The sequence below is a fragment of the Temnothorax longispinosus genome, chromosome 3, assembly GCF_030848805.1.
Source record: "Temnothorax longispinosus isolate EJ_2023e chromosome 3, Tlon_JGU_v1, whole genome shotgun sequence".
Lineage (NCBI taxonomy): Eukaryota > Metazoa > Arthropoda > Insecta > Hymenoptera > Formicidae > Temnothorax > Temnothorax longispinosus.
Window position 1 is genome coordinate 21166303 of NC_092360.1, and position 15025 is coordinate 21181327.

At 39.3% G+C, this 15025-nt stretch overlaps 1 protein-coding gene and 1 long non-coding RNA gene across 2 annotated transcripts in view; both read right to left on the bottom strand.

Annotated features, from left to right (window-relative positions):
* The window catches only part of LOC139810483 (uncharacterized), a 39274-nt gene extending 26920 nt beyond the window's left edge, over positions 1-12354 (bottom strand). The window contains exons 1-2 of the long non-coding RNA XR_011731400.1: positions 11651-12354; positions 6338-6377 (exon numbers count right to left, since the gene is read on the bottom strand). This is a non-coding gene — a long non-coding RNA (uncharacterized lncRNA). The remainder of the gene's footprint in view (positions 1-6337; positions 6378-11650) is intronic.
* The window catches only part of LOC139810478 (uncharacterized), a 352879-nt gene that overhangs the window by 153686 nt on the left and 184168 nt on the right, over positions 1-15025 (bottom strand). The window lies entirely within an intron of this gene.

Genomic DNA, 15025 nt, shown 5'->3' on the forward strand with positions numbered 1-15025 from the left:
TTTCACGAATCCCTTTTTAATTATAAAAAAAAACATATCGTAACATAATTATAAATCAATAATTTTTAACGGCTCAACTCGATAATTATTCATTTTATTTCGTTTTACGTATTCTTTTTTTGCTACATAAAAGAGAATAATGCAGTAAATAATAATGTATAACATAGTATAACGCAATTTGATGTCACGACATCAAGCATTGCATATAATATATATGTCATGATATCAAAAATCGCGTTATACAACTGCATTATTACGTCATATTGTCATAAGATTCATAAATAGATACGTTATGTCTACACTCTACATTCCTTGCATAGAAAATTTGCACAGATAATTAATTATACATATAATGATTTAATTATTTACGTGCGCGCTTTTAAACAACAGTATATAATAATTGTTTTGTGCATGTACGCGATTCGCAGAAAATAAAAAAATAAAATATTATTCGTAAATAAATACATACATTGTGCCTGTTGTTTATCAGAAATGGATGTTATAAAAACGCATGCGCGTTCTACGTATCCAAACGTGGAAAACATTTGCAAGCATATACCAACAGACGAAAACTAATTTCTGCGCCGTGTATAATAAGATATTCCTCTTTATCTGCCTTCTTCCTCTGTAGCCATCTCTCATCATCTTTTAGCTCCCGTTTTTCCTCTCTCTCTCTCTCTCTCTCTCTCTCTCTCTTTATTTCCCTCTCTATAGTACAGTTTCTTCGTCGTCGTTCGCCGTCATTCATCGTCTCACTTCATCCTTTCCTGGTTGAGAGAGTTTGCTCCCGGTGCTTCTCGTTGTCGAGCCGCTCTCTTTTTGCCGCGGTTGTCTTCATCCTTTCTACGGTTTGCCACTCAATATGCTGGCAGAGTCACTTATTTAGGGCCGGCCATAAAAGAACAATGATGTCGTACTTTGTCAGCGCTCAGAGACCTCGCTTAATTGAGCCGAATCTTGGAAGAAGCACAAGCCTTTTTGTCGCATCGGTGCTTTTTAGAGCCCCTCATCCATTGCTACACCACTATCGAGTTCAAAGAGAGAATTGCTCACCTTTGACGTTATTAATTGAGTTAGCTTTCGACTTCGTCGAATATCGTCTAGTTTTCTCGCTACTTCCTTCGCTTACTTTTGCCTCTTTATATTGTTTGCAAATATTCTTACACATTATTTATTTTGTAACGCTTCTATTATCACGTAGTATCGCGCGCGCAACAACCTATGTGTGACTTTACTGCACAAATCAATGCCCTACGTCGCAATAAAATATCAATTCTATGTAATACAAATATCAGCGAGCGAGCTTTAACCGTGCAACGTTCACCGTCAAAATATTATGGTGTTTCCCAGGAAACGGATGGAGCGCCGCGTATATTTTTCAATGGCTATCATCCGACCTATGATTTATGCGAAATGCGGGGAAATACGATGTGTAGATAACGGGGTATAACGTTTGTAGGTCGCGTGAGGAAACGAGAACGAATAGATCACGATTATCCGACGACAGACTCCGGGAACTCCAGGTATGCCGAGGCGCGACACATTTCACTCCGAGCTCAGGAAGCGAATCGGATAAATAATCCAACAGCCTTGAGTACACGCGAGTCCACTCGAAGGCCCCCCTCCCCTCCTAACTTGTGATTTGCTGAAAGAGCTATCTCTTCAAATTTGTATCTCTTCTGCGCCGCGTAAGAAAAACTTATGACAATTTAAACAACGTGTATCTATACAAAGATAACATGAGAAGCAGTAAAATAAGAGCAGTATTTTAAATAAAACTTAACAAATAACCTTGGCAGAAATATAATGAGATAATACAGAAAATAAGTAGATAATACTTAATAAAATCTTTATTCGAGAAAAAATGGGTATAATATGGTGAGATGTAAAAATATATTATTAGATATCATCAAGATCATATCGCGCCAAATTTCTGATTATATATCATATACAATTAGATCTTTTCATATCTAATAATATATTTGTACATCTGAACATATTATACCTATTTTTTTCTCGGGTATCAATTCGAGATACAAGAAATATCGTGTACCGTGGCCGCTAAAAGGATAAGTAAGCAAGAAATTCTGTGTAAAAGTTTTCTTATAGAAACCTGAACAAATTCAAGCCAGTCCAATAGAAATTACGGCGGCATTGTCACAAAATGAACGACGCGTAATTTAGAAGCGATCGCGGCAGTGCGGTAGAAAAATGTCGGTTCATAAATTAACCAGCTTCCGTTTCTGGTTTCTTGTCAGAAAACATTTGTCGCGGCACCGTATTTCAAGGGCGTTTCGATTTAGATTTCTCAGATACGTCGGCACAAAGAGAAGGGTCCGATCGTGGTACGAGGTAAATTTGACTCCATCTTTCGTAGATGCACGCGCGAGATATGATAATCGAATTTTGGTTTCCCGCTTTGTGACATCATTAACTGAGGGAAATATTCCGGCCAAATCCCCGGAGACTGTTAAATCCGAGAGAAACGCACGGGAGAAACGATCTTTATTCTTCCTAATTTTCCATATCAAAGTCAAGTTGTAGCTTGACCAAAATTTACACCAAAGACGATCTTATCGTTACGCGTACTAGCAAAACATTTCAGGTATTCTATAATGTCATGTTATCAATTTATATAATAAAATGTGAGTTTGAGTATTAGATTATATATGTGTAGGTATATTCTCCACAATCATCGGTAACGATGAGTCCTTCAGAATTTGGTAAAAGACGACGTGAAGATACCGAACGAAACCGTGATTGAACATCGCTGCCACTCCGTTGTATCCCGTTGTACCTTCTTATTGAAGAACACCACATCAAACGCATTTCGATTTGTTTCTAGACAGTTCTTCTGGCAGCAGTACGTTTCCATCCTGCAATGGGATCGTTGCCAGCATCTAGCAATAATGCGAAAGTTACTGCAATCTTCTTGGGGCACGCTCAACGGCTCGATAAATCGTAGACAGCCACTTCGACGTTCGGTTACGAGTAAAAGGGCGAGCGGTAAAGGGAAGCCAATTCTCTCCCGCAGGACATTTCATTCCTTAGATCAAATAGTTTCAAAAGAATAAGAAAAGCATTTTTCGAAGATCATGCAAACAATTTACCGAGCAGAAAAGAAATGTGAAATTTCTTGTCACATACATGTCGCGGATGGCGCGGAAACACAATTCTCCCCTCTGTTTGTTGGATGAAACTTTTTATTAAATTCCAACAGCTTATATTTTATTTAACGTACGCCAGACATACGGTGACGTCCAATAAAAGAAATTTCACAAGATTTTTAAAAGTTCAGAAATATGACATAAACGTAGCAGCCTTTAAACATTAATTAGTTTTTTCGATCAATTAAAGTAAAACTTTTTTCAATCGTTTCAATCACGATCTAGAGTAAGAAAAACAAGAGTAGTTAGATGCCTTTCATATAATATACATATTATATGAAAACATACAGCTATTTTAATTAAATTATTAACGTTATATACAGAGCGGTGCGAGTAGAAGTAACGCGACACGGACATAAATACGGTGAGAAACTCTCGTGAGATCAGAAAGTTGACGGTACAGGAAGTTCGTGGACCCCAGTAATCGGTCACGACAGCAATCAGGTATGGACTTCCTGTGGTGTCAGAGACTTCATAGTCCCAAGTTCACTCCAGTTCACTCCAGGTCCGATCGACCTGACTTTATGAACTCTCGGCGAGATTATCCCACGAGAGATTGCCTTGTACCATCCATATGTCCTTACAATTATTGTGTTCTAAAGAGTTTATCGATCACACTAACAATGTACAATCGCAATATTTTGATAATTGTGCTTTTAATAGACAATAATTAATTAAAGAGCTACAATATAAAAATGTATTTAAATTATATATTCAAGTTTGAATGTTCGTTAAAACTTTTGATAATTTTTTATTGGATAATTTATATCTCACGTACCTTCATATTAAATTTAAACAAAATTTCGTTCTATTAAAAAGAAGTTTTTATATTCCAATTTAAACGCAATAAATTCCTCGTTAATCCTCGCTAATTCCTGGTATCACTTTTCAGATTCGGCAATTAAAATTCCAGTTTATCAAGTTTTTATGAAAAAAAGTAGTATTTTCTGATTTATCTCTTCTTTAATTTAAAAGCTCTCGCGCGATCGTTAATAATGTACGACTCTGGCTAGAACATATCATTGAAAGTTCGATAAATCGCTTCTTAATCAGGATTAACGTGCACCCTACATCAATACATGGACGCCGGAGACCTTGGGTTTCGGCCTCGGTGAACTCACGCCGTGATATCCTGATGCGAGATTATCTCGCGATCCCGAGTCTCTATTATGATTCAACTGACAAGCTATTTGTAGTCCCTGAGGGAAGAACGAAGGACTACAGTCGCCTTCCAAGCGGGGCCACGGCGAAGGATGGAGGACGAAGGGAGACTCGGGTTGCGACAGACGTTACAAAGAGAAGACACGATCGTGCTCTTTCTCGCTTTCTCTCTCTCTCTCTCCTTTCCCGTTTCTCCTCTTATTCGGTCCATCTCGCGTCGAGTCGGAACTAACAGCGCGAGTCGCGGCATTTTTACCGCGACCACGAGAATCACGAGTGCCGACCGCATCACCGAGAAGACCTCGAGAACAGAGATGCCGACCCGATATTCTCTTCGTAAACCCAGCATCGGCCAACGTGCGTGGCATTTGTAAATTGCACAGACACACACAAGCGATGTTTGTCTCTCACCACGTGCCTTGGCAATTTTTTCGACCAACTATCGTTGTATCACTAGCAGCATGTAAAAACTGCGTCTCGTAGAAATAGCTAATAAAAAAGTTCAAGTCCTCAGAATAAAATAGATCAAACATTAGAATGAAGTGAAACATATGAGCAGTGATAAGAAGATCGTGATCTTTTCCGATACGCCTTCTTCAATCGATATCAGTTATGTCGTTTGACAATGAGTCATATAATAAATATCCAGCGGCGAGCTTAACAACGGGAACCCGCAGAGATGTCCTCGGGATCTCTATACCATATCGCGACGGCGCGGCGCGGCGGCGCTCGCTGGAGGTTTCATATTTGACGGCGGAGAATCCGACCGGCAGATCCCGGCGCGACACGCGTTTGCCTTGGCCCTTATCCTCGTCCACCCGCTAGTTGTACCACTGGACGATGCGCTTAGAGCCGGATGGGAATTGTGGTTGTCGCGTGATGTATCATCGGTGCCTGGGTTCGGCTCTCGTCCGAGGCTGAGTCGCCCGCTGAGTCGCACGAAAGATGACCGGTTCGCACGAAATGCATTGGCAGGAGAACCCGGGGGAAGAGGGGGGGATGGCCTCGATGACCACGCGGCCAAGGACGAGGCCGGTTTCGTTCTGCATCACCCGAAGTAGCGCGGACCTCCCGAAGCCCTGTGACAGCACACAGCACCGCGGACCTCGACCCTTATTCAAATAATCCGGTGGCCGAAACTTTAAGCCGCAGAAGGGATCGTGAGTGTCTAGAGTGTCTAATATAGATAGTGTCTAGAGTGTCTAATATAGAGATTTGTCATGCGTATATATGTTCGAATCAAATACTTTTCTCGACGAGAAAATAAATCAGACAAGAAAGTAGATCGACAAGAAAATAGATCGGTTTCACGAATCAGCTTCAAAAATGTAATTAAGACAGCAGACAAACAACATTATCTGTAAATAGATATTATCACGAAAGTAAGTCTTAGAGAATATACACGTGTGGCGCTAAAATATAATGAGAGTAAATTTACATGCGTGAAACGGTATCAACGAGATAAATCTGTTGTATGTGTCTCGAGAGAACTTTCTGAGATTAATGATACAAGGATTCACGACGCGGGTTTTGTGCCGCATAATTTATTCCGGCTCGTGATGAACCCATCGCGGGGAGTGTGCTAATTAATTTGTGGGGACTTTATACACGGGGTTCAAAGCAGAGCCGCCGTTTACAACGGCATAAAGAATAAAAAAAAGCCTCGGAGGAAAGACGAGAAAAGGAAAACGAAGAAATTCGTTCACGCGAACTCACTAAGTTCTTGTGCAAGCACTTCGCCCGGTCGACATTGCTGTCGTCTGAGCGAAGCCACGATTGAAAAACATGTTTTTATTTCGACAACATTAGCGGGGTTTTTCTGTCCCGCGAGGAAGAAAAATAGCGTGCAGTGAATACAATTGCATTAGCACGAAGAATAGGCATGGTATCGAAATAGATTTTTTTAAAAAACCATAGCGGCACGTTAATGCATTATACATACATCATGCAACATAAAGAATTAAAGTAATAAATAAAAAACGATGTGAAAATTATAATTGTTCACTCACCAACCTCAATCAATAAATTCGTCCACCAAATGACTCTTACCTGTAACAGAAAAAAGCAAAACATAATTTATATCTATATAATTGGTATTTTCTCAATTTGTAAGAATTTATTTTTTCAAACAAACTTAAAAACGTATCACAATTGATCAAATAATTTTCAAGGATTTAATACGCAAGGAATATGTCCAGCTAGATCTCCTTTATTTGTAGGGTAAACTCAGGTAAGATGGCCATACAGGAAAGATGACCAACCCATGTTCATTCGATGTTTCATGGCGAGCTAGATTGAAAGAACATAGGTTGGCCATCTTTCCTCTATGGCCATCTTACCCGAGTTTACCCTATCGTTTATTTTAGAATTAATTATTTAAGTTCCCCCGCGTATTGGGGCAACCTAGATCGTATTCATAATTCATCTCCGCTTTACAGAACGGTTCGATAACTTTAAATGCCGAGGAGAGTCGCGCAATTGACAGTTTCCTGAAAAAATACACACTGACGCTGGTGTGGACTTTTAATGATACAAATATCCATGAATGAAGATGAGAAGAGTACAGCTCGCGTAGAATCGCATTATCGATTTCATGATAAGGCAATCTTAGAAAACGGCGATTACGAGTATATCGATATCCGTATACGGATGGGAGCGCCGAGTTGCAGAATAATGAACTCTCAAAATCCTGTTTCGCGGATATGAGGCCGAGGAGGACGTGCCTCCACTCATCGCGATGAGGTCGCTTGTAAGGAGAGGGCTGATTATTTGCGCTTAATGGGCCAGAGATGAGGATAAGGGGGATGAAGAGTGGACTAGTGGTACGGGAAGAAGAGGAGGGGGCGTAGAACGGTACATTTAATGGCGGCCGCGAAACGGCTTGGGACCTCGATCGATAAAAGTGGCCAGTTTATTTTCCAGAGGCAGCGCGCGTATCCACTCCAAAAAAATAAGAAAGACAAAGATATACACTCGAATCTTGCCCCCCTTCTCTCCGTCCGTCTCGCTGGCACCCAGCGAAGAAATTGCTTGCCTTTTTGCTTAGCTCGACTAAATTTCAGTCGCCGCCGTAGAGTTTTAAGCATACTTTAACGTCTATTGCCCGAAGAGGAGAAGATCTAGAGTATATAATTAGTTTTGATGATCCATGATCCCCGTCGGCGAGATAAGCCGTGCGAGCAGCAGGTCTAGAAAATTTGTAACTAAAGTTCAACCGAATGTGACTCACTGTCAGCGCGATTAAAAACTGCTGAGTTTTTACATTTTCGCAAATAATTGTTAAATAAAATGCTTTAATAATGCAATCACAAATTTTGAGAAAGGTTATCAAATGAAAAATAAATAACTTCTCAATCTTATTCGACTTGCATTACGCTTTTATCTGTACTTCAAACATTAAGAACGCCGATAGAGATTAATTATAAAATCTGTCATTAAAATGTCTGTCATTAAAATAATAATAAGCAATTAATGCAATGTCATTTCGATCATTTATTCTCTTAAGACATGTGACTGCTTAAAAATTGAAAACTTACGAGACGTGAAGGAAAAATGGAATAAAAATAAAAGGAATTAAAACGAGATCGTTTTTCAGCAGTTAATCGTCCGATCCGAATTTAGGGATGGACAGGGCGCGATTTTCACTCGAGCAAGCCCCATCGCGATGATGATGTAGTGATACAGATAGCCCACCGGATGCGGCGGAAACTAAACGCTAGCGCATTGGAAATGACGTCGGGCCACCTCCGTGCGCACTTCCTCTTTCTAATGGGGGAAATTCGATCGCGGCCGCGCTATGGAATGAAGCCATCGCGAGCTTGAATGTAAACGGGCGATTTTATCCTGTCGATGGGACAATCACTAAATCGCGCATACCACAGCGAATTTGTCACGGACACGAGGCTCGAGGTTGATCGACGCGCGTCGATGAAGCGAACGCCAGCCTTTCAGAAGGGATTTGTGGCGTTTTTAATCGGGCCCCGGGCCGAGGGCAGCGCGTAATCGCTAGTGATCTACTTCTCTATTAACCCTGTCATTCCCAAATTATGATTTATCGACTTTAACGATTTTCCGTTTTCTGCCCCGGATTGATATTCAGCGAGAATTCATCGCTGGCCTCGTATAAACGTACTACCGTACGACCGCGTCGTTCGAAAATCTATGCGAAAATGCGAGTATTAAATGGAATGGCGCGAGTATTTCATGTTTCGTTAAATGTTCTATGGCAAAACCGAATTCTTCGACGCATTCCTTCAACGATAATTAAAACGGCCTCCAGAATGTATGGAAATAAAGAGCTGACCTGAATCTTTGATTTCCATGCACGCGTTTCATCAATCAAATGCGTGCTTTTTTGACGCGCGCGCGTTAAAATTAAAATTTTTTAATTTTTTTAAACGCGCATTATTATAACGCGTCGCGTTCTGTTGAATTCGGCTAATTTCAGTTAAATTTCGGCACGTTATTACACATATATAACAGCCTGTCAAATTAATCAATAGGTTACATAATGTCATTAAATAATATTAATAACGCGCGTTATAACGCGTGGCAACGCGTGCACGGAAACCAAGGGTATACCGCGTTACGGAAAACACTTTGGTGTCGATAACATGACGTCACGCGAATGTGTCCTTGGCACAACTTCTCTTCATAAGGTTCATAAATTAAATTCACTTCTTTTTCACGTAATCTTTGTTAACGCGAAATGCAAATCTCGATAATGCTTCCGGCGGCAAAAACCTGGCGAATCCGGCTGATAATTGAATTTGCGTTGACACTAATTGTTTCCTCGGTTCGCACGAGATGCGTGCCGTTACGACCTGGGTCGTTCGGCCGTTGTTTCGTCACGGCCGTCAAGTCACGCGACACGCGTGCTCCGTAACGAGGAACGGTGCGGCGCGGCGCGGCGGCCGCCACCATCGTCGCCAACGGGAACGTTCAATCCCGGCACGGAAAGTCGCGATCCGTATCGCTCGTTAACTATTACCCGTGAGATTATTAAATCGGAATATAGCTCACGTAACACGTCACCTTCGTTAATTAACGCGCACGGTAACATTAAATGCGATGCTGATTTTACATAAAATTACAGCGCTCTATACGCCGCGGTATGGTAAAGTGCAACGCAATCATTTCCAAATGTTGACGGTGTTCGTTATGTCAGTTAAAACGCACATTAACATTATTCTCCCCTCTGAAGATATTAATTTGCCGAATGAAAAGTACATAAAAATGTCATAATCTTCACTGTTGGAAAATTTGTGTTAAATATAACATAAATCGCATGTCCCAAATGATCCACTCAAATTTTTGTGTTAATTTAACATAATATGGATGTGTTAAATGGTAACACCGATACTATATTAAAATATTTCAACAGAAAAGAAATGTAATTCTAATCGTAATTTGAAGTTAATTATGTGTACAATTACCATAACTTTTATGTTAAAGTTAAGATTGTAAGATCAAATCCACATTCTTTTTTTAAAATTTTTATTTCCACTTCTGTTATAGAGGAAAAACAAAACTCTTTTTTTGTAAATTTTAACACATTTAATAAATACATTCAAAAATTTTACATTTTAAATTTGTTTAGTTCAATTAACATAGCAGCTCACATAGCAGGCATATGTTAAATCTACACATGTATGTGTTGATTATTTTACACAAAAATTTTAACAAGGACCTTTTTTAACAAACCTACAAAAATTTTCCAACAGTGTTCTTTTCATTTAAAAAAATCAAAAAACGTCGACGTGAAACTGATATCCGAGTGAAGCTGCTTCTTAAAATATCGCAATCAATAACTACATGTATTTTAAAAGTTAGTGTTTACAAACGTCTGTTATTACTGTTTGCAATTATCAATTGTAACCAGGTTCAATATTAGTTTTTGATCTAGATGATCTAAAGCTAATTTTCACAAAACAGTGGAATGGTATTGTAAAAACAATTCGATAGAGTTGCGGACATATCGCACCCCGAGAAGAATATACTGTCACAACTCAAAAATTCACAATTTTCAGAAAAGAGAAAAAAACAAAGAGATAACTAACGCAATTACAATTACGATATTTTGTTATAATATAAAACTTATACTGTTTCTTGAAGAGGCCTGCTTCACTTGTCAATTTACTCATAACACTATTCATCTATAGAAAACTGCAACATATAACCGGTTTAAAAGAATAATGACACCTCTGTCCCATGCAGCGGATTTCGCATATAGATTTGTGAAACTATTATATAGCACGTAGATAACATTTTAGGCATACTTTTTACGGATTTAACTCAAAATCGAGATTTTTTTTAGTTGTGACAGTATTCTTTTCGGGTTGCGATACATTTCTCTAAATGAATTTCTTTAATATACACACGTACTTTTTAATATATACGTAGAAAATCAGTATCTTTTATTTATAGCGCCGCGTTTTTCAGAAACCGTTTAGGAAATTTAATTTAACGCAATGAGAGCTAGCCGCGGTGAAATATATCCGCAATGCGTAACAGATGGTTGCGAATGTTTATCACGATGACGAACAGTCGCAGTTCTTTCTTCCTCCATTTTATTGAATAAGAGCGCGGAATAAGATTTACCGGAAAGCCAAGTATTCTTTATGGACTATCCGACCAACTCGTAAACTCGAAATCGGTTCGCACGGTCAACGACTTCTTTCCCGATAACCCCCCTGTGGAAGACGACGATCGGCGAACGCCGTTCCTCCAGGTTCGCCGGGTTCTCCGGCATCTTTTAACGGCGAGCCGTGACCATTCCGGTATTTATGGTCGCCGAACTCGGAAATAAAATTCGATGAGGCGGAACGGCTGATAATGGCAGAACGCCAAAAAAAAGAGTGTCGCGGTACCAGCTTTGCGTGCATACGATAAATCTCCATAAATATGTATGAACGCGCGGTCGTCCGATGGGAACTCCTTGTTCATGTAGGGGTTGGTGGGTTCAAAATCTCCTAGGCCACCGCGTGCAGGTACTAACTTATGAGATATTAAGTTCATTGATCCGCATCTACAATTTAACGAGTCCTGTAATCAGACTGAGATTTTCGAACGCGTATTGAAAGAGATTCGAATTTCTCGAATAATAATGGCTCCCTGTACGCTTAACTTTTGAAAAGATAGCTAAATTTAAAAAATACATATATATTTATTATTTCGACTCTATTCCGCTAGCCATCAGTTTAGCGCTGTTTCGTAAACATCGATGACAAAAATAAATCAAATTGTATAAATGTAATATCGACAGATATTTTCTTAACACATTGTCCGATTTATTATCCCCCAACGCAACACAGATCGCTTACTTTGTATCCCGCGTCGAGCAGCTGAGCGACATCGAATTGACATCATCAAGAGAGACCGGTGTCATCGGTCATCCGAAAATAGCTTCGAGATACGGTCGGGTTCCGGCAACGCAGGTAAGATCATTTTTCAGCGGCGTTATCGACGAATCATCCCTGCTCCGGAGCCTCTGTATAGCGGCGACGACTACCTCTGTGTGAGGTAGGCGAATCCCGTGGCGGTAATAATATGAAAGGCCATGAGTAATGTCGCACTTGAAACGTCGCGCGTCGTGCCGTCGTGGTACTGCATGACACGATGCTCGAGTGACTTTTCACGTATTAGTCGACTTTCATTATTAAAAAGTTATCGCTATTAACATAATATCACTGGGACACCGTGGAGAAAGATTTTCATAAAGTCCGCCAAAGGAAATGAAGTTTTCAAACAATGTACAATAAAGATAAATCGCAGCGGAGACTTTAATTAAAATTAAGATAAAAGCGAGAGATAAGTGCACATATAATTTCGCCATTGCATTACACATAAATTACATTGTAATTAAAAATGCGGATGAAATAGTGACATCTATTTCGACATATTGCTTTAGATGCACCACTTACTCACAATTAATCTCATAAAAATTGATATTGTAATTCTATATATAATTCCCACGCATTTTATACAAATATGTTGCAAGATACGGCGACGGAAGTGGATTTTGCTGTGAGCAAATGCACGCGAAATATCTCTACTAAAATGGAATTGCCGAACGGCGGCGAGCCCATTAAAATCGAGGGCCGCACTTCAAAACTATTAAACGGTTCGCCGAACTTTGTCCATTTCGTTGGTACCAAATTCAATTTACGACATTAAATTAAGGACCGGAATTATAATTAGACGAGCGCGGATTTGCACCGAATAGAACTGCGTATTGAGAATGTATATGAATTATGTGCAAGTCTAATTTTCAAAGTTAACAATGTGTTAATTGGACACATAAATAAAATAGAAAACATTACGAAAAAGGTGCAATATTTTATTTTTAAAAACTAATTAAAGTCGAATCTTTAATTAAAGTTTTACTTTTGAGATATGTACATATAGATTAAGATATTAAAAAGCCATGAGAGATACTTTTTTACAGTAAATAAACATTTTTTCGTTATTCCTCATATTATTATAATTTTCTTATTAGTGTTATACTGCTAATAGTTAATTAAGTAATATAAATAATGAAAAATAAAGTTGTCCATTCAGATCAATATAGAGTGCTATTTTAATATAATTAATTTTAATAAACACAATTTTTAAAAAATTTGATAATACAACAAATTAACAAATTAAAAGAATTTCCTCGTCGATATTTTGCCTCCTTTTAATTTATAATTCAACACTACATCGACGATATTGAGTAAAATGAAATTTCGAACTGAAATTGGTATACACAGTATGGTATGCGGCTGCATCACGATTTCCTGTTTGTTGGCATACACATGCACCTGCGGCCATCACCTCTACGTCGGCGTAGTTAATAGCATTATTTGGGAAAACAAGTACCACATTGCGTGGCCGCGAAAGCGTGCAATTTTCAATTGTTCGGACGTAATGAAGCTCACCGCCTGTCAACCGCCACATTTATAAATCTCATTTAATCGGTCACGTTTCTGGAAGTAATTCCCGCGGACGCTATGCACGCGACACATTTATATAACATCATCCATATAGTTCCAAAAGCACTTCTCATTTTGCTAGAATTAATAGCTCCGATAGGTTCTTTAATTAAATGACAAAGGAAGACTATATCATAGCTGTCATAAAGTACAGTAAACGTATACGTGTTAATTTGAATTGATTTGCCTTGTGAGAATTATCTGATAAGGCAGACGATTATCGTTGAAATAAATCTCTCCTTAGAGCAAAAAAGACAGTGTGTTCTAGCAATTAATTAGCTTAATTAATTCTTATCTGCGACATAATTTATGTCGGCGAAGAAACGCGAAGTACCCGCTAAAAACCTTAACTTACACCTCCAAAAACGGAGGCGCGCGAAAGTAAACGCCGTTGCAGGGTCACCCGGGACAAAGCTTCCCTCGTACAGACGAAGGGGCGGTGAAGAATTTAGAAGGTCATCAAGAAAGTAACGAAATAAGGAGATAATTCATGGTGTGGATTAGAACGGTCTTTTCCCCGTTCTCTTAAGAAAGCCATGCGCTTTTGTATGAAGGAAAGACGGAGAAGATATCTTCGCTTAAATTATCGGCGTAGCGTTTTAATTGGCTGAGAATAAAACGCCTGAGCTTCGTGAAAAAGGAAAGCTCTCTAATCCGGAAGATAAATTCAAGAAATCTCTTGATTCAACTCTTTCTTAATCAGCTGCACGAAATTTTGATAGTTTATCTGTTGTTCAGTTTAGTTTTTTTTTAAAGCAAAAGATGCTACTTGTTCCAGCGCGGGCAAACTGTCATGGAACTTCAATTTATATCGAAGCGCTGATCATTGCGACACATTGCGGTAATCATTGTTGCGAAGCCCAAAGGAATTTTCATTTGACCGTTTCCCATTAATTTACGTATGCGCATTCGTGCAGCATAAGTGAGCGTAAAGTGGACGGTTACGCGTGGCTCGAATGAAGTATATTAACGACCATAATATACAGGGCCATAAGAGGTGCGCCGAGAGCCATATTAATAACCGATATAAACGTGAGCGGGTTCGATAAATACGTTCACCGGAGTTAGGTTGGCCCGAGCGCACTTAACGAAATTATGACGGGTTCCCCCGTGGGACACGCGAACACGGTCGAATATCTTTCGCGCTGCTTCGTCCCCAGTGTGACAGTGCGGGATTTCGGCTACATCGTTGGCGTCACGTTGCGATTGCGCTTATGTTATCGGTACGCGCACGCATTGGGTAGGATAATTCGCCGTAAGCACGATGTCGAGTTGTACATGCGTGAAATTGCGTTGTTCGTTCTGAAAGCGTTGGCCTCATCGGAAATCGCGACGTTAAATTTTAATCCAATAGTCCCTGCATTTTATAACGTGTTATACTATGCCATATCTTGATACAATTCTATCATACGTAATTTTGAAAGATAAAAGCGTAAAATTAATATTCTGTATATGTAATGTTGCTGCAGATGATAAACTAAAATTGATATGAAATATGAATTAGTAATACAAGTTAATTACTAGCTTAATTACCTTCTTTGATTCACGAAACAATGCAATCGTGTACAAAATTAGATGTATAATTTCAGCGAATCGCGCGACGACGCCAAAAGAGAAATATTTTGTTCCGAGATATCATTCTACTACTGTAAAATGTACAAGAGATTTCTCTAGCAATTCCGCAGATCGTGGTCGTTGTTTGCATTAACGCCAACAAGGCGGATC